Genomic DNA, 20,568 nt, shown 5'->3' on the forward strand with positions numbered 1-20,568 from the left:
GCCGACTTGATCCTCTAGAGGCACTAATGCATCCCCCTTTACAGAAGAGGCAACAGAGAGGGGCGGATGACGTGCCTGAGGCCACACAGCAGGCAGGCAAGGGAGCACTAGCTTGCTCTCTGAACCCACATACCCGCAAGCGCACTCCACCCAGAAGTTTGTTTGGGAAGCGCACAAGGAAGTGGGTAGATAGGACACCAGGACACCAGCCCTACCCGGAACTGCGCTCCACTCCGTCCCTCCTTCCCTTCAGAGGCAGTTGCTGCACTCACAGCCTCCAAGGATCACCCCTGCACTGCAGTCCCTGAGAGCTGCATGAAACCCCGGCCTCAGATGCAGTGGGGTCTACCTGAGCCCCGAGGTTCAGCAGTGTACATGAGCTCAGAGTCCTTCAAAGCTGAAGTCACATCGGGCTCTGCCTCTCAGCAGCTGTGTGAGGGCAAGTGGGAGGGAGGACGGGCGGGCGGGCAGGCAGGCAGGCAGGCAGGCACACAACCGCTTGGAGCCTCAGTCTCCCTATCTGTAAACAGTTGGCAGAGATGCTGTCTTCCTTGAAGCGGGTGATGTGCCTGGCTCAAAGGGGAGGGATGTGAGTGTGTCACCTCCCTGCCTGACCACCAACCACAGTTTAGATCTAGGTAGGAGCCTGTATGTCCTAACCCCTTAACACGTGATCTGATGGGGTGATGGTGCCTGCCCTGGGAAGTAGAGGGAGGATGATCGGGAATTCAAGGTCATTCTCAGATTCAGGGTTAGTCTGAGGGTGCCTGGGCTACTTGAAATCCTCTCTCAAACACACACACATGCACACACACACACACACACACACACACACACACACACACACCACACCACACCACACACGATCCACAGGTGTCACACTCCTGAGTGCTGGTTAGAAAGGCAAGCCTCAGGGCTTAGCCCAGACTGCCAGAGACTGAAGATGTACTCTAACAAGTCTCCCAGATCTATGGAAAAGTAAACAAAGAGACTTTACACATTGACCTCTGAGGATTTGGTCACCTGATACCAAGAGTGAAAACTGGTGACAAGGATGAGAGACCAGGGTGGTCCCGGCCCTAGAGGGATACAAGACAGAAATAATCTCCACAGTGAACTTGAGCAAACAGCCCAGGAGCCAAAGTGCAGGCCGGAGTGTGGGCGGCTGGCTGCTTCCTCGGCAGCTGGGCCCCGCGCATGCGGCGCCCACGTTCAGTGCTTATGGGATAGCAGAAAGGAAGCTGAGACGGTAGGGGCCTCGGTCAGGGCAAAGTGCATGAGGAACACCCACTGCTGCAAAGACCACTGCACCCACAGATACCCGTCACACGCACACCAACCCGTCTCTGCTCCCCCAAGACAGGACAGCTCTGAGACCCAGGACTCTCGGATACACGGAGCCTTAGGACACTAAGACTCTACCCAGACACACACACACACACACACACATACACGCACACACGCACACATATACACACGCGCGCGCACACACACACACACACACACACGCAGGACAGTGGCAACCATGCCTGTCTCCAGCTACACAGACTCGGGAAAGGCCCTTGTCCTCTCTGTCCATGGACAGGTGGCAACTCTTACCTCCAGCACCCCGCCATCAGCACCCCATCCCACACCCCACTGACCTCATTCACCTCTGCAGGCTGGACTTGTGGGACGCCCAAGCTCATGTGGGCACCACAGAAGCCCCGACGTGTGGGGCCAGAACCCTAAACAGGCCTAGCATTCCTAATAAAAGGCACTTACTATGGGGGTCAGCTAGGCCTGTTTCAGAGAGTGATTTCACGGGTTCTGAAAAGGCCTGTGACCCCAAAATATCTTCCCTCTGGGCCTGGAAATCCCCACCCCCACCCCTCTGAGACTGACTTCTGGGACAGGCTCCCACCTGAAGCTCTCTTGTCAGCTCCCACCCTAGGAGTAACAGCTGACAGCTGGCCTAGAGGTGGTGAAAGATGGGCAGGGTAGGGTAGGGCGGCGCAGGGGCACTAGATTTCCCCAGCTCCCACCAGGAGGGGCGCTCTGTCCCAACACCCGCCCAAGGACTAGCACCCCAGAAACCAGCAACAAAGTCCAGACAGGGGATTTTTAACAGCGCTCCATAGACCAGGGATAACCAAGCACCATCCAGACTGTCCCCTGAGGAAGGCAAAGTGCTGAAGACCAGCAGGGGACGGGAGCCCTGAGAGCAAGGCGTGGCCGAGCTGGGGGGAACTAATCGGGCTCCAAAATAGCACAGCCGGTTCTGCCTCGCTTCACCCGGCACAGTGTCTGGCTGCTTCTGCTTTCAGTCTGACTCAGCCTGGCGGGGGCAGGAGAGGGTGGCCTGTATGGACGCAGGCCGCCGGACGACCACAAGCAGTGGTCCAGAACTCTCGGTGGAGCAGCTTTTCTCCCCGACTCGACACCGCCTCTCCTGCCCTGCCCAACAGTGAGTTGGCTCCAGGGAAGAGGCAATAGGGTACCAGGGCCGAGGAGCTCCCTGTCAGGGTGCTGGCCTCAGCGAGCCAGCCCACCTGGGTGTGTCCCAGGATGTCAGCCTTACACCTGCACTGCCTGGAAGCACTCGGACTTCTCCAGCCCGACAACCAGGAAGCCGGAGGACACTTGCCCTGAAAGCCGCCTTCTCCTCCCCTGAGGTGAAAGGGCCCTCCCAGCCACCTGCAGCTCTACCCGGGGGCCACACGCAGGTCTGAGAGGAACGCGGACGGCTTTCTCCCGGCAGCCATTTCTACCTTTCGCCGGTCCTTAAACACAGGTCTTTTGCCCTTCCCGGGTGGCAGAGAGGAACCCTGACCAGGTGTTGGTTTGGGGCAAAGCATCCCACACCCAGTAATGATCTTCATCTCCGTGCCCCTCTGCCTCCTCCAGGACTCTGAGCTGTTCCATTTCTCCCACAGGAGTGAGAGGCTCCAGCAGCAGACTCCCCTCAGATGGAAGATGCTTGAGCCCAAGCCTGAGAAAGACCCAGAAAGCCACATCTAGCACAGGCCCACCTCAGAAGCTCCCAGTCCCTGGCCAGCTCAGCTGGGACGAGCAGGCCGCCTGCTATACCAGTGAGTAAGGGGCAGTGCAATGGACACGCGAAGAGACACTCCTAGTAAGCGGAGTGTCAGTGGTGGCAGATACGCGCCTGACACCACCAGCCTGACACCACCCAGGCATGCAAGCTGTGACCAAACATTCTGCGAGCGGCGGTTAGGAAGAAAGGTCAAAGCTACAGCATCTATGTGGCGGGCCAGCCCATCAGGGATGTCGTATGGTGAGCCCCAGCCCTGCCCCAGCTTCACGCTGGGGACTTTCTTACTCAGTGACTCACGGAGCCACACTGGCCTCAAACTCACTAGAGAGCTTGGGATGACCTTGATCTTCTGACCTCTGACCTCCACATCCTGAGTGCTCCCTTACAGGCTTGAGACTCTAGGTTGGTTTTACACGGGGCTGGGGATCGAACCCAGAGTTTCAAGCATGCTAGACAAGCACTCTACTAACTGAGCCACACCCCCAGCCTGCCACTCCCCCTTTTGACTCTCCCTGCTGGCCCAGCTAGGTAGAAGGCATAGCAGAAGGGCAGCAGGGCTGGGGTAGACAGCGGACTTGGGAGATGCTTCACCAGGAACGATCAGGGGTGACCTTGCAAAACAGATCCCACAGCACCCCATGTCTCACAAACCGCTTCTGGTTCAGATGGGCACGAGAGGGAGGGGCACCAGAAGCTCCACTCCCCGCTGACTAATGGGCAGTCAGAGGCAGGATGGGCCTGGAGAAGAGGCGGCAAGAGAAAGAACGAACAGCAGCTGCCTAAAGTCAGGAGGTGAGCTTGGGGCCAGCCTGAGCTACACTGTGAGTCCCAGGATAGCCAGAGCTACATAGAGAGACCTGATCTTAACAAGCAAAATAATAATCACATTTTTCCTTTTGAAGGGGGACTGCTGGCTGCAGACTATGTGTCACCTGGCGTGGTCACACATCTTTCTAGGTGAAAATGGAGTACCCAGGGCTCTCTCACCTGGTGAGGCTCAGGAAAGGCCCAGCCAGTGTCTGTCAGGGAGGCAGCAAACACGAAGGGAGATCCATCCTACCTGCTTCCTATTCCAGACTCTCCATCCCTGTTAGACGTGTGGCATGGTGACTGACCCAGAGGGAGGAGCCGCCTTGGACACAGACCAAAGGGAGCTGTGGGAAGAGGGTGGGCTGACCTCCAGGCTGAGTTTGCTAAGTCCAGCAGGAGCTGCTGAGGGTCCAGCCACCTCTGGCCTGTAAGCACTACCATAGCAGCCAGAGGTAGTGTGGCATTAGCATCCCGCCCAGTGACCCCACACACACACCCTAGCCAAAATCCAGGAGCCCCCTGTAATCTCAGAGCATGATCCAAGCCCCCTGAACCACCGCCTCCCCGCCCCTCCCCCATGAGAATGAGCCAACAGCACACCTCCACAATGGACATTTTATCAGCTTCCTGCCTTTCCAGGACTCATGGACCCTACTTTTCCAGGTAGTCCCTGGGAAACTTCCCAAATAAACTATTTCCAGATGCATTCTTTTGTCAGCCAGTAGGAATCTGGACTGAAACGGAGCCGCTAGCTCTAGAGCTGCGAAGGGCCAGCTGCGGATGAGCCGGTGACAGATGACCTCCCTGTGGGGACCTGGGAAGCAAGAATGTAAGACTCAGTAACTGGGAAAAAAGGCGGCCAAAGCCGTGGCCAGATGTGGACCTTGAACTTCCTGACCTATGGGCAGGTAAGAAAGGCAGAGCTGTATTGGAGGAGCAGAGGAACTGGGCTCAGCAGAAACGCTAATGTGGAGAAGAGCCCTGCGTGCTGGGGGTGGCGATGGTGACATTAGCTTCCTGGGAAACCTCGATTGCCCTCCACCTGCAGTGTGCTTTTGGTTAGAGCTCTGGACTCCAACACTACAGGACCCCAGTGTGCCACTCACTTGCTAACGCCGCCGTCGTGTTTAGAACTCAGGACGGAGCACTGAGCTGCAGAGACCGCTCAGCAGTCTACGACACTGGCTGCTCTTGCAGAGGGAGCCAGGCCTTGTTCCCAGCCCCTACCCGGCCGCTCACAGCATCTGTAACTCGAGTTCCAGGGACCCCCAAAGCCCTCTTCTGGCCTGTGGGCATGAGGCTCGCACATGGTGCACAAACACACAAGCAAACACTGGAGTATATAAAATAAAAGTTTAAATCTTTTTTTAAAGAAAGTCTATGTGTTCTGAAGCAGACAGGGTTGAATCTCAGTTACCGGCTGAGACTGACTCGCACGTACTGGCTGTGAGAGCTTCATTAATCCATCTCATTTAATGGAGTTTAGGTTCCTGGTGTACGAAATGAAAATAACCTCCATCCTGGAGAGTTTCTGTATGGGTCAAGCGTAACGGATATAATCCGGCATCTGGAAGACTGAGTGTGCAACAAGCCTTGAGAGATGAACACCAGTCCTTCATGGACGGATGGAACAAGTGGGCACGTGGGTATGTGCGTGGACGATGAACGGACACATAGACAGGCCGATGAATAAGTGGATGAATAGATGGACAGATGGACCACATAATCTATAACTGGAGAGACAAGCAGCTATATATGACCGGCGGATATAATGGATGGGCAGATGGGTGTATACAGCATGGTTTTATTTCACTTGTGTGGGGACCACGGGGCAGTCAGGGAGAAATTTCAAGAGTTACTTCTCTCCTTCCATCACAGGCTCTCGGGTCCTGTCTGCGCACCACGCACTTCTCCAGACTGCCTCACATGGTCCCTGGTCCTGAACTGACTGTGTGATCTGACTGCATGGCCGTTGCCCCCACCCTGGCCCGTGCAAACATCACTCCACCACTCGCTGGGGATGTGCTTCTTCACGGGACCTTCTCAGTAAGAAGTGGGGTAAAGAAGTCAATGGAGAAACCGAGGCACGGAGAAGTTCCTGTCCAGTTCCTAAATTCTCTTTCATTTTATGCATGTGTCTTTTGCTGGTGTGCATGTGTGTGACCACATGAGTGCCCAGAGCCTGTGGGGATGAGAAGAGGGTGTTGGAACCTCTAGAACTGGAATAAGAGCTGGCTGTGAGCCATCATATGAGTATTAGGAATCGAACCTGGGTTCTCGCAACAGCAACAAGTGCTTCTAACTGCCGACCCAAATCTCTAGTCTCCTGTCCAATTTTCTAGTTAGTGTGTAAGATTTCCAAGGCCTGTCCTGGATTTGTCTTCCTTGGAACTCCCAATCCGGGTAGCAGGTACCCGATGCCACCCTCTGGGTCATGCCTGCCATGGTCATTCACTGAGGGCTGGGGCATCGTGGCGGCTGGGTGTTGGGAAAGGTACAGAGTGAGGAGCCTGAACACCATGGAGGGAGCCAGCCTGCATTTCCCCTTCCAGTTATCGTCTCTACCTGTCCCCATGCACAGGCCCGGGATTTCGCAGTGCCACAGGCAGCTAGGAGAGTGGACTGTGGGAAACAGGGCTCTGGAGTAAGTCCAACTACAGAGGTGAAAATCAAGGTGGACCCACAAAGGGCGTGTCTGGGGGCTTCCCCTTGGCCTTCAGACTTGGGCACGTAGTGGGACCCTTCCTGCCTGGAGCTAGGCCGCCCATGCAGGCTCCTTTGCCGTAGAGGCCCCTTCAGGCTAGAAACCTGAGGAGGTAGAGACTCAGGCCAGACTCTCAGAATAGAAGCATCTAGAGACAGAATGCCCTGCTACCCAGTGAATCCAAGGCCTGAGAGGGGCTCAGGGCCAGTCTATGGAGTGTGAGAGAAGCACACGGGGGATCTGGGTCCTCATGTATCAGGCTCCCTTTATAACCCAGAAGTTATTTACCAGGAAAAAGTTTGCCTCTCTTCCTCAGCTTGGCTGTGAAGAGCCGGGGTCATTCAATTTCACATGTTCAGCTTGGAAGCAGGGACCAGCGGTGAAGCAGCTGAGTGCTCCTGGCCCCACCCCAGGACTCTCTTGATCACCAGCCCCCCAGCCCTCACCGGAGTTTGAGGGCTCAGGCCCTTGTGGGAGCTGCTGAAGAGACTCGAGCCACTGGCATTGATAGCGCTGGTGCCAGGCCCATGACGCAGGCCGAGGCCCAGGCATACAATGGGGCTGTGTGTGCACCCAGCATTACCCTAGAGCAGAGCTGGGCAGCCAGCATCTGGGCTCAGGCCAAGAATTCATATCCCGGGAGAGAGCCTCCCACCCATCCTGGGCAGCAGGCCTGGAGGGGCTGCAGGGGTGAGCAAGCCCTTCCTACCCTCAGTCCAGGGAGGAGAAGGGACGGGCCGGGGACAGGCACTAGGAACAGGGACTCCTGAGTCTACCCGCTGACTATCTGCTCACTTGTGTGGGATTGTGGACCTCTTACATAATAGGGACAGTGTATTCCTGGGACTGCAGCCTCTTCAGTAGTCAGAGAGAGGGTGGAGGGACAAGAGAGTGTCCTGACCCCATATGCTACCTCTACAGCTTGCCCAGATGTGGACTCTGTCTGCACACATTTTCTGAGGTGCCCAGGACTTCTGGTCATCCAGCTGTACAGATACCCTTAGGGTGCCCCAGGAGACTTGCTGGTGCTCTCCCTGGGGGAATGAGTCACCAGCTGGCTGCAGCCAGGGTGTCAGGCAGGCGGTGGGCAGGTTCAGCTGCCCGCTCCCCTCCCTGGCAGGTCTCAAGCTGGAAAACCACTCAATTGGTATCAGGTGTTGACAACAGTGTCCCAGACTAGACCTCGACAGGCCACTTCCATCGGGGGCAGGGATTGCCTGGTGCCTGAATTCTGGGGCTTGATGACCTCCTGTCCCCCATGTTATCTCCTTTAACTGAAGCTCCACAGACAAGGAAGGACACTGGACTACAGGACAAGGTAGCCACTTCCCCCAGGAATAAGCAGGGTTTGATCAGGAGGAGTGAGGATGGTATACCTGTGGGCGGGGGCGGGGACAAACCACCTATACCCAGGCTGTGGCCCAAATGGGACAGGCCCCTCTGCTGAAGTCACTTTCCATTCTCCTGAGCCCGGGGAAGCACCTGGTGCTCCCTTGGGGCCCTGCAACAGGTCTTATACACTCTTTCACGCAAATGTGGGGCCCCACAGACTTCGGCCCACACTCCCCGAAGGTCACACACAAAAGTCACAGTGACAGTCTTCACCCATCAGACACAGATGGATGACCACTGCTCTTCTGATGGCCAAGGACCTCCGCCTCCCTAGCCAAGTGACATCAGTAGGTCACAGGCCTCGCACAGTGCAGTGTCTCAGAGCACACTGTGTGTGAGTGTGTGTGTGTGAGTGTGTGTGTGCATGTGTGTGTGTGTGTGTGTGCGCGCGCGTGCGTGTTTGCACCATTCCCATCTTCACCCTGAGAGACTGCTCCTGTTTCCTGAGAACAGAGACTGAGGCCAGTGGGGCCTTGTGGAGATCAGCCCTTTATTCTCACAGACGGCTACGATGGAGTCTGGAATCCCGGGCTGGGGTAGCGTTAGGCTAGTTCACAGAGCAGGAGACAGGAATCAGAAGGGGGGCAGGAAGAGGAAGGAGAAGAGGTCACCGCTTCTGGGATGTCATGGCTGTCTGTAAGTGTACGGGGCGTCGGCCTGTAGTAGGGGCCTCTCTACCCAGGGCCATCCCGCCTGTAAGAGCCAGTTCTAGGATGACCACCGCCTCCAAGGATGCCTGGTGTGGAAGAGCAGCTCGACCAGGCTCAAGGGTCTACACACAGCAGCTCACCTGTGTCCCACACTGAGGGACACACAGCACCAAGAGTCTGCGCTGTTGGTCATCAGCCAGGGTTAGGGCACAGAACATCAGAGGACGGGCACGTGGCAGTCACCCACCAGAGCCCACTAAAGCAGCAGGGCCTCATTTCCAGACGGAGCCCTCAGACTGACGCGAGGGAGGGGGAGAAGGGAGACTCACACCCCAGATAGTCACAGGGCACCTCCACAGCGGTGGGAAGTATGGGGAAGGGGAGGCGTGTATGATCAAGATACACTGTATGAAAATTTCCAAGGAGTAATACTATGAGAAATAAATTAATATTGGTTTGTTTACTTTAAAGACCCGGCTTTCTCTGGCTCCTCCTCACCTAGCAGCTGGCCAGAGGAAATGGGTGAGGCGTGGCTGTGGGGTCCATACAGGACAAGGCCACAGCCCCTGGCTCCCAAGGCCAGACTCTTCCACAGCTCCAAAGCAAGAGGGAGGGGCACTGCTATGCTCCCCCCCCCCACAGCCCCACGGCTGCAGCCCACGCACACTCGTGCCTATGGCCAGGTTCTGCGTCTGGATCTTGCATGCGCAGTAATGGACACGCCCAGCCTATGTGCTCTTAACCCCTCGTGGCTGCTGCTGTGCCAAAGTCACCACTGTCACTGTGCCTGGTGTAACAGATTCTTCTGAACCCCACCCCAGGAGTCATGTGACATAAAGGAAAGCTGAGAAATCCTCCTCGTCTCAGCCCTCGGCATCACCCGCACATCCCTGTTACTGTCTCAGGCCTCCTCCTTGGGCTGCCCAGCTTCATCCCGGCGGGAAGCCTGCTGCCCGGCTCCATCCCGGCAGGAAGCCTGCTGCCCTTCTCTGAGACCCTTGTCTGCAGGGGGCCAGAGGTCAGCCGGACCTACCGATGGCTGCCTGGGGAAGCCTACGCGCTGACCTTTAACCCCTGCCTTGTAGTTAGGGGCCAAGGCCACACACTGTCCCCACCCACGGTACTGAGGCAGGGTGAGACGGCCAGAGAGAGCAACACAGGAGCACACACGCCAGCCCTGCTACACGCCCAGCTTCGAGTGGCGACAGGGTGTGATACGAGAGGCCGCCCAGCTTCGAGTGGCGACAGGGTGTGATACAAGAGGCCTCCCAGCTCTCCTCCAGCCCCCAGAAGCGTCCACAGGGGTCGCCATGCACCACATGTTGGCAACGCTTGGAACCAGAGCTAAAAATAGACTCCATAATGAGTCACGGCTAAGAATAAGTGGGCAAACAGCCCTCCGGGAAAGGACGTTGCCAGGGAAGGCCCACCTCCTGCCCTTCCCATGCCGGGCACCATGCGCCCCACAGAGGAGCCCTACCTCTGCACCTACACGACCAGGCAAGGCGGGCCTGCTCCCACCCACAGCACAGGCCATCCTCCAGCGCCCTGCATGAAAGACAGCGATAACAGGCATCCGAGAGCTTCAGCGATGCCCAGGGCACAGGTAAACTGAGGCACAAAGGCACGTTTCTTCCCTCAACACCAGTTCTCAGCAGGGCCCGAAGAAGAACGCCATGCCCCCGCTGGTACCTCTGCTCACCTGTGAAATGGGTCTCCAGCGCCAGTCAGACCAACTCTCTCCAGCGGTCATCAGTGGGCAGACACCAGTACTATAGGACCGACATCACACAGCAGGTAAACCCGGAGGACTCTTAGCCAACGGGACCCATGGCTGGGGTCTCCTTCCAGAAACCACAAGTCTGTTTCATTTGTGCACACCTGTAGCTGGGATTTGGGAACCGCACAGCACACACACTCTTCCGGAGGATCTCCTCTCCACAGCTGTGCAGCAGTATGGGGTGAGGGCTTTCTTCTGCAGAGGGGAGCCCCGGGCCAGAGAACAGAAGAGCCAGAGCCATAGCGCCAGGCACCAGCCTTTGAAGTGTCTCCCAGAAATCACATGTTAGGCACACAAGACATTATCATGCTGGGAGCCAGGGGGTGGGGGCTGGAGAAAAAGTGGGCAGAGCTCTTGGTGCACAAGGTCCACTCCAGGAAGAGAGGAAGGAAGAAGAGGAACAGGGACCCAGGCCAGTCTTGGTCATTGAGTCGGAGCACCTGGTCCAGCCTCTGTGATGTCACAGGCAATCGCACAGAGCCTCGCTCCAGTCCATCTAGAAAGTGCAGGCTGAACATGAGGATTTCAAAGACATGAGGCACATTAGAGAGACATGAAGAGGATTAACAGGACTTTGGGAGACTCAGCAGGTAAATGAGCTATGAAAGCATAAGGTCCTGAGTTCAAATCCCCAGGAAATAAACCATCCAAAAAGCCAGGAGTGGACGCATGTGCATCTGTAACCCAGCATTGCAGGGGGAGTGTCACTGGGGCTTGCTGGCTGCAGGTCTAGCCTCAGGTTCAGTAAGAGGGCCTGTCTCAATGTCCTCCTCGGGCCCCTGCTCACGTGCACTGGCAAGTACACTTACACACACACACACCATACACCACATACATGTTCATACATACACACATGCAAAATCAAAGTTTAAATGAAAAGTAATCCACCAAAGGCTCTAACAAGCCCAGCAAAGAACTTGTCCCACTTTGTACACTACGTAAGCACTCCACCACTAAGACATACCCTAGCCCTCATTTTTTGCTTTTTTTTTTTTCTATACAGGGTCTCTCTGTGTAGCCCTGGCTGTCCTGGAACTCAGAGATCCACCCGCCTCTGCCTCCCCGGTGCTGGGTTTAAAGGTGAGGGCCACTTTCATTCTGCTGTATAGGGGCTGGAGACAGGGTGCAGCAGTTAAGAGCACTGCTGCTCTTGCAGAGGAACTGGGTTTGGTCCCAAGCACCTGCAGGACGGTTGGCAACCGCTGATGACTCAAGTTCCAGGGGGATCTGATGCCCTCTTCTGGCCTCTGTAGGTACTGCATGCACATGGTGCACAGGCATATTGCAAGCACTCACACATACACACAAAGTAAACACAAATAAATAGCATACATATTTACAGATACAATTGGTGTTAGAATATCTCCACACAATGTAGGATAATTAAACCAAGCTAATTAACATGTCGGACACCTCAGATATTCATCATTGGTGATGGTGATAACATTTTAAATTTGATATTCATTGAGTTTGCTGTGCTGTACGGCATGCCCCGAGAGAAGGGTTGTTTTCTTGTCGCATTGAGGTTCTGCCTCCTTCGACTGGCACTCCTAGTCTTCCATCACCCACATTTCACTTTTCAATTCACCCTCCATACCTGCTTGACCACCAAATTCACCCTCCATACCTGCCTGACCACCAAAGTCATCAACAGAAACAGTCTGGGAAAACCCCTAAGAGATTCGGGTTTATCAGTCTGAGGACTTTGTAGAGAGGTCAACAGGGACCATGAGAATTTGAAGCAAACCCAAACCAAGGGCAGCCGCCAATACTGAAAAGTTCAGGCAGCCCCGTGGCTCTTCTGTCACAGAGAGCTCCTTCTTAGCCCACCTGGGGGACTCTGATTCTCTACTTAGAGGGGCAAGGAAGGGATCAGCTGAGTCCAGAGCCCATAGGAACAAAGTACTTTGCATCCCTTAGCTCACAATCAAAAGCCCACTCAACATAGGCAGCTTTCCATTAAATACCACACTGAACCACAAAGCTCACGCTGGAGCCTCTGGGCTCGGTGCTCAGCAGACTGGAAGCTGTCCACAGCTTTCTGGAAATTGGGGGGTACCTTGGGCACTCCTCTGGCAACATCAACCTCAATCTGGGGCCCCTTGCAGTGCTCTGGAGACTGGGGTTTGCCAGACCTGGTCTCACCCCCTGGGGCCTTAGCAGACCACCAGCACTCAAAGGCAGGAATATCCCCAGCCTGCCGGATCACAGGCTTCTCCCCACACAGCTCCTCCTACTGCCCTCGGTCACAGGATGGGGAGGAAGGGGATTCTCCAGACAGGCAGCTGATGTCCTCATGACCTTCCTCAGCCATCCCAGCCTGAGAGACCACAACAGCAACCCACCCAGAGCTCCCACACTTCCTGCAGTCGGTTTATCAGCACTGAGTCACGAGGTGCCCGGGCACTGCCCTAGCAAGCCGTCAGCAGGTTAGGATGCCCACTCTACGAACGAGACACCGAGGTCCAGAACGGTTGACGCACTTGCCAAGGCTAGGCTTTAAGGGATACAAGGGCCTTAGGCTCCTGGAGCAGGACTCGGAGCTGAGGTCCAGGTCACAGACTAGGAGCCAGCTGGGGCTGCAGAGGGCAGGTCAAAGTTCAGGAGGTTACAGAGGCACAGCAAGAGGGGAAAGGGCTAAACCCTTTGTTTCACCCCAGTTCCTGCATGCAGGGAGGGGGACATTACAACCCTGAATCCTCAACAGAACCCCACCATCTGGGAGTGCCAGAAACAACCCTCCCCGTTGTCCCCAGACGATGCCCACCCAACCTTCTGCTCTGACACACATGACACCTCCTGCCAGGCCCGGCCATGTAGCTTCTGCCAATAAGGAAGTACCCCTCTAGAGCTCTCTAGGCCCCTAGACCACAAGCCAACCAACTATGCCAGGAACTGCCCCTCTCCTCACCCCATCCAACACTCCCGATTATCTATCATCGGCCTGAAGTCTCACCCCCACGCCACATACATCTCTGGGTTTAGGACAGTGACCTCAGCTCAGCTGGGGTGCTGGGCTTTATAATCAATAGGTACGGCATAAACCCTGCTCAGGACAGCCTCTAAGGCAACAGCCCCAAAGTTTGTAACCATGACTCACAGAAAGATGTATTTCATTTGACCTTGGAGGCACACACACACAAAACAAAGTGTTTTCCAAAACAGGAGTTCCTGATCTACTGGCACTGTGCAACACACTCACAGTTCTATCCCGTGTGTGTGTGTGTGTGTGTGTGTGTGTGTGTGTGTGTGCGCGCGCGCGCACATGTGTGTGTGCGTGAGCACACACGTACATGCCAGAGAGACAGCAGGTTCCTGCTCTATTACCCTCTGTAGCATTCTTCTGACACAGAGTCTGTCACCAAACCTAAAGGTCCCTATTTCAGCAAGGCAGGCTAGCTCTTGGAAGCCCAGCTCTGACTCCCAACACTGGCGTTACAGGCACCCTTGGCCATTCCTGGCTTCTATGTGGGTGCTGGGGATTCAAACAAAGGTCCTTATGCTTTTCTGTGTAGCCCTGGCTGTCCTGGAACTCACTCTATAGACCAGGCTGGCCTCAAACTCAGAGATCTGCCTGCCTCTGCCTCCCAAGTGCTGGGATTAAAGGCGTGCGCCACCACCTGGCTTCCACAGGCCTTTTCTGTCATTCCTTTTTGGTTTTTAAGAATGTCCATGGAGAGCCAGAGGGATGGCTCTATGGTTAAGAGCACCTCCTGCTGTTGCAGAGGACCTGAGTTTGGTTCTTAGCACCTTCATCAGGTGCATCTGAACCCCAGCCCCAGGGAGGATTGGACTCCCTCATATGCCTCTACAAGGACCTGCATGCACCTTCCATTCACCCACACGTCACTTTTTTCTTAACAACAAAAACTGCTCATGAAGACCACAGCACTGACTTCATGAGTTCAGGAGCGGCCTGGTCCACAGTTCAAAACAGCCCCCCCCATCACCAGTCCCACACCTGTGGGGCTACAACCCCAGGCCTAGCAGGTGGCCCCCCACCCACCCTCCAGCCTGACCCCACCCCTCCCTTCTCTCTAGCGGGTCCTCATTTCCAGTATGAAGAAACCGAGGCTCAGGGTCACACAGTAAATGACTCAGGGAGAACCCACCCAGGTCTCTCAGAGTGTTCAGACAGACATCCACCATACCACTCCCCATCAAACCTCCCTTGAGGGTTGGGTGGTATAGCATTAGCAGGGCCCAATTCCAAACCCCAGAACAGCAATGGGCACAGAAACATTCGTTGGCGGGTGAGGTTCGCTAACAGGTGGGGGGGGGGGCAGGGCACTCTCTGGTCGCCAGGCTCTGGGTCTGAGCACTCGTGTCTTCTAACACCCACGATGAACACACGAGATGAGGGGCTACCCTTGTCGGTTCCACCTTGGAGATGTGAAACAGGTACTCTGAGAGCCAGCTACCTGCCAGGACCACACAGCTGGGTGGTTACAGGGTTCCAACCCTGACTGGTGCCCCTGGCTCAACAGAAGCGGGATTCACTCTCAGCCAAACAGATGGTCCCTACCTGAACTGTTCACTAGGAACAAGTCTAGGGAGGTGAGGAGACCCAAGCCCACCCGTGACTGGCTCCTAACTTCCCGACCGCCCTCTGCTCCTGATGGGATCTGGGCACATTCCCCCTTAACAACTGGCTGGGCCTTTCTTGTTCTCCCCTCCTGCCCTCCGAGCAGCCTGGGAAGCTGAGGCAGAAGACGCTGAGGCCAGCCTGAGACACAAAGTCTCAGTGAAAAGACCCCTGAGCCAGCGGGGCCGGAGGGATCTTGCTCTCCGAGATTTCACGTGTGGACCTGGGCAAGGGCAACCCTTGGAAGGCAGCCCCTGAGGTGCCTCACTTCTGCCTCTCACAAGCCTCAGCCGTTTCCTCATTTTCCCCAGAGCTGTTTCTCACCCAGCCCCCTACCCCTCAGTGAGAGGAAGTTGCACAACCCCCCGGGAGCAGCAAATGTGGCCAAGGATTACTCACTACTCACGGCAGCACGCAGGAACGCTCCATAGGAAGCCTCTTCCCTCCCTGCAAAAGCCCACCCTCCCCAGGCAGGCTGGTCCAACCTCTCCAGCCCCAGGTCCCAGTCCTAGAGAGAGCCTTTCTTAGTCACAGAGAGAGAGAGAGACACCGAGGAACAATGGCCAACACAAACCTCCCAGAGGACACCACACACCGTGGCCTTGGCCTCCAGGCACCCAGTTCAGAGTCTTATATAGCCCCTCTTATTATGACAGACCAGCCAGGCTCTGGGCAGACAGGAGCCCAAGCACTCTGCCTGGTAGAAGCACCCTTATGCATAACCATTCTTACTTCTATGGTTCCTAGGCCTCTTCTCTGATAGGGCCAGCACTGGGTGCCCACAGGTAGATACTTGTCTGGAAGGCAGTTACTAAGCTGCGATCAGCCACCTCTACCTCAGGATGGAGGAGGTCGCTGGACCCTTCTTCCCAGCATATTTCAGAGGTGTAGTGGGGAGAGTGGGCCAGTCATGACTCCTGGGGAGTGCAGAGGTAAGTGTAGCAGGTCCTGGGGAGTGCAGAGGTAAGTGTAGCAGGTCCTGGAGAGTGCAGAGGTAAGTGTAGCAGGTCCTGGAGAGTGCAGAGGTAAGTGTAGCAGGTCCTGGGGAGTGCAGAGGTAAGTGTAGCAGGTCCTGGGGAGTGCAGAGGTAAGTGTAGCAGGTCCTGGAGGAGAGTGCAGAGGTAAGTGTTGCAGGGAGACCAGCCAGCTGTGCCTCCTGGAAAAGGCAGAGGCCAGTGAGCTGAGGGGAGCCCAGAACAGAGAGGGCCATCAGACTCTGACTGGCCCTGGGCTAGCCAACAGGAAGGAATATCCTGGATGTGCAGAGCCCCAACGCCGCCCACCGTCCTGGACCTGCAGTGGGGCCTCAGATAAAGAACAGTCGTAAGCACCTCTTTATCACGCCCACAGCCTTGGACTCCAGCTGAGGACAAAGTCAGAAGTGGGTCTGCCTGGGCCCCAGGGCTCCCACGGAGTCCCACATTTCTGCAGTCTTCATCAAAAGCCTGGGGCCTGCAGGGTGGTTTCCTGCAGGGGGACCCACAGCCACAGGCTCATCTGCTGATGCCCTCAGCCAGGGAGGAAGGGGCAGTGCCAGAAAGCCCGTCTTGTCTGGGAAACCCAGTAACCCCAACAGCTTCCCCAACACCTGTGCCCCCATCCTGATGACAGCCCCATTAAGGAGAGAGGTGGCAACTCTATCACTCCCATTTTTCAGATTGGGAAACTGAGGCACAAAGCACTTAAGTAACTTCCAAAGGTCATACCACTGAGACTTGAGACCAGGTCATTTTCTGATGTGAGACAACCTGTTCTTTTTGGGATGCTTCATAATATCACCAGCCAATCTCATCAGACCCTGCCAAATATCCTCCAGTCGGTACATTGCTCCCACCTAGGGGGGAATAAAAGGCAGAGGGCTTCCCAATGTCAGTGGAAGGTACAGAGTCCTCCTCCCATGCCGGATGTTCCCAGCAGGAGGTCCAGAAGCATGGCTGGAAAGAGGGGGCCCCCGTGGCAGGCACTGCCATTTGGGGGCCCCTCCCATTCAAGCTCTCCAATACCACAGAGGTCTGTCTCCATTTTGGTGAGAGGCCCCTTCCATCACTGACCAGAAAAGATGAAAAGGAAGAAACTGATTAACCCTAATTGATGCATTCCCTGACCTCAGAAATGTGAGCATCATTTCCAGTCCTCGGTTTCCTGGGGACTCATTCCAGGATCCCTTAGGATGCTAAAACCCAGAAATGTTTAGTGTCTCTTACACAGGACATCTAACTCAATGTACATCCTCCTATATTCTTTAAACCATCCACAGGTTACTCCAAAATATAACACGATTGTATTGTTTAAGGAATAGCAAGAAAAACTCTGTGCATGTCCAGCGCAGGTGTGTGTGTGTGTGTGTGTGTGTGTGTGTGTGTGTGTGTGTGAGTATGTGTGTGTGCATGGGTGTGTACATAACAGCACAGTGCCCACGGAATCCAGAAAAAGGCTCTGGATCCAGACAGTTTATGAGCCACCAGTGCGGAAGCCAAACTTAAATCCTCTGAAACACGAGCAAGCCCTCCTAACGTCTCATTTTTAACCTCAAAGATAGACGGTCCACTGTATACAACAATGATTTAATATACACATGCTAGCAAACAAACATATGCAAAAAATAGACGTACTTTAAAAAATGAGGGGCTAAAGCAGCTGGCCATGAGCTCTCAGCTCAGACCAAAGCACGATCCTCAGACTGCTCCGGACCTCACTGCTCCTCAGACTCACTCAGACTGCTGTGCTCTCCTCAACGTGGCTGGAGAATGAATGCCATCCCTGAGACCCTGTTCCTGTCTTAAACATCTCTCATGAGTCCTGGGGTTAAAGGCGTGTGATCCCAAGTGTGAGGTCATCAGTGTGAGCTATTTCTCTTTAGGACTGGATCAATTTTGTGTAGCTCAGTGTGGCTTTGAACGAACAAAAATCTGTCTACCTCTTAATTCTGAGTCCTAGGGTTAAGGTGTGTGCCTGGCTCCCACGGCTTGTGGCTGACTTTGCATTCTGAATCCTCAGGCAAGCATTAATAAATCATAAACGATACATCACCACAACTTGCTGCTCTTGCAGAGGACCCAGCTTTGGTTCCCAGCACCACATGGTGACTCACAACATCTGTGACTCCAGTTCCAGTGGGTCCCACACCTTCTTCTGGCCTCTGCAGGCACTGCACACACGTGGCACACATAGGATGGGAATGTTGATTTCACCTATCATAAGGCGCCAGGCCAGGTGGTAGTGCACACTTTAATCCCAGGAGAGGCAGAGGCAGCCGGATCTCTGAGTTCTGGCCAGCCTGGTCTACATAGAAAGTTCCAGGACAGTCAAGGCTACTCAGAGAACCCCTGTCTGGAAAAACCCAAATTAATAATAATAACAACGATGATGATGATGCAAACATAGAGGCAAGTTCTGGGAGGGAAGAAGTTTCCTCTTGTTATTTACTTGCTTTAAGGTTCTCCCTGTGTGAACCAGGCTGGCTTTGAACTCACAGAGATCCACCAACCTCTGCCTGCTGAGTGCTGGGATCAAAGGTATGCGCCATCAGACCCAGCTCACAAGAGCTGATTTTAGAGTTCAGGTTACAGTTTGCTTCTCCATCCACGAGCTTGGTATCGGAGGAGTCCCTTTTATTTAAAAGGTTTATTCTATTTGTGCTTACATGTGTGTGCATGTTTGTATGTGCAAGTGTGTACAGAAGCCAGAAACCAGAAGAGGGTGCCAGATCCCCTGGAGATGGGGTCGCAGGTGGTTGTGAGCTGCCCATGTGGGTGCTGGGAGTCCACCAGGTCCTCTGCAAGAGCAGCAAGCCCTCTTAGCCAATGAGCCGTCTCTCCGGCCCTTCAGGCGCCCTCCACGTTTGTGGGTTCTTTCTATGCACAGGATCATTCTCCTGGTGAAGTCAGAGGAAACGTACAGAGGTCAGTCTCTCCTCCCGCAGTGTGGGGTTGGGGACCAAACTCAGGTCACTGAGCTCAACGGCAAGCAAGCGCCTTTACTGCCTGAGCCACCCTGCTGACCCAGCAACTTTTATGCTTGTATATGTATGCTGTCTTTGGCAACTGCCCTGCATTTCACAATAAAACAGGGCAGGAAAGGACAAGATATAGGTAAATAGTAATAGAAATTCTCATATTTTCTTCCCACACCTGGCTTTGAAAACACTATAATTAGGCTCAAAACGCTTGGATGATAACCTATAATTAGTTTAGAGTGTGTGATGATACTTGGGGCCCTCTCTATGAAGACCCCCCAATGTGCCCAGCATGGCCCAGGCTGCAGGCTGCCCCTCAGCCAACCAGAGCTGGCTACCTCAACCCCTTCCTCATCCTGACCAGAATGCATTCCTGGATAAGGGCAGTGCATCAGGCCAGGTGCTATCCTGGGGCATTCCTCTGAGAGCCCAATGGCAGGACCTGGAGGCTGACTCTGGGTTATCCCCGGAGCATGAGCAAAGGAGAGAGAGAGAGAGAGAGAGAGAGAGAGAGAGAGAGAGAGAGAGAGAGAGAGAGAGAGAGAGAGAGAGAGAGAATATACTCAGGCCTCCAAGTATAATGCCTCACAGTCCCAAGGCTTCTACACAGCAGGTGAATGGCCCAGGGGCCTCCCCTCTCCTCCAGAATACCTAGAGGGAAGGACTCTGTCCAGGAAAAAATCCTCCTGGGCCTGCAGCAGTGACCCCTAGCTAAATAACCCAGAGTACGGCAGAGCAGCCCTTTCTGGGGTCCAGAAGGCGGGGAGGGCTGAGGGTCACCCAAGAGTCAAAAGGCCTCATCTGCCTGCCTTCTTCTGTCTACTGCCTGCCCACTTGTCTCTGTCCTCTGAGACTTCCAGAAGCTTCTGTCTCTAACCACCTTCTGGGACAGTGCAGACTCGGTGCAAGTCCACATCTGCTGACCCCCACGGTGCAGAAGGCCACGGCTGCTGGGTCTCTAAGCCCCTCCTTCCTCCTCTCAATAATCTGGAGACAGTGCCAGCCAGGCAGCCGCTAAGGCTCCAATCCGCCCAGGGTAGAGCCACCTGGCTAAAGCCGGGGAGGGATGAGTGACAGTGGGCGTGGCCCGTGTAGAGTGTCCTCTCCTGGCCGCTCACATCCCTCAGGGACTACAGGGGGCTGAACAGGTGCTGTCTCCAAACTGATTACAAACAAACCAGGACAGGCTGTGACTTCCCTTGCCAAACAAGAAGATGCCCCGCCCCACCCCCCAGGCCTACTGGTAGAACTGGGATACAGTGGGGGAGCTGGCAATTATTCTGTGGGGAGAATCGGCCAAGAACCCCCAGCCAGAGGGCCTAGGGCTGGATCCCTGAAGGAGAAGGGCAAGGATGGGCCAGAGCAGACGCAGAGGACCGGAGTCTTTGCTGAGCTGTGTATGAGGCCTGGGTATCCAGGGTTGAAGTACCTACGGAGTAGGAATCACGGAGAAGCCATCTTCCGGCCCTCATTTCTGAGCATACAATGGGATTCAATTTGTGTTCACTCCTTCATCCTGAAAAGCTCCATCATGTTGGAGGCTCTCCTTTAGGCAGGGGGAACAGACCCAAAGAGACTGAATGCCTGTCTTGAGAGGTCATGTTGTGGGATATTAGATTAAGATGTGTTATGCTCACTGATGTGTGTGACATTTG

At 54.9% G+C, this 20,568-nt stretch overlaps 1 protein-coding gene and 1 long non-coding RNA gene across 4 annotated transcripts in view; one reads left to right on the plus strand and one right to left on the minus strand.

The window, feature by feature from the left end:
- The window catches only part of Tfeb (transcription factor EB), a 51,778-nt gene that overhangs the window by 19,532 nt on the left and 11,678 nt on the right, over positions 1-20,568 (minus strand).
- LOC110341301 lies at positions 1,998-6,156 on the plus strand. Of its 3 annotated transcripts, XR_005870096.1 has the most exons (4): positions 2,033-2,773; positions 2,916-4,755; positions 5,334-5,493; positions 5,726-6,156. It is a non-coding gene; the product is annotated as an uncharacterized LOC110341301 (long non-coding RNA). The 3 variants fall into 3 exon arrangements; XR_005870095.1 differs by lacking the exons at positions 5,334-5,493; positions 5,726-6,156 and having other exon boundaries at positions 1,998-2,773; positions 2,916-5,219; XR_005870097.1 differs by lacking the exons at positions 5,334-5,493; positions 5,726-6,156 and having other exon boundaries at positions 1,998-2,654; positions 2,916-5,219.

This window comes from Mesocricetus auratus, unplaced genomic scaffold, assembly GCF_017639785.1.
Source record: "Mesocricetus auratus isolate SY011 unplaced genomic scaffold, BCM_Maur_2.0 Super-Scaffold_100021, whole genome shotgun sequence".
Classification (NCBI taxonomy): Eukaryota; Metazoa; Chordata; class Mammalia; order Rodentia; family Cricetidae; genus Mesocricetus; species Mesocricetus auratus.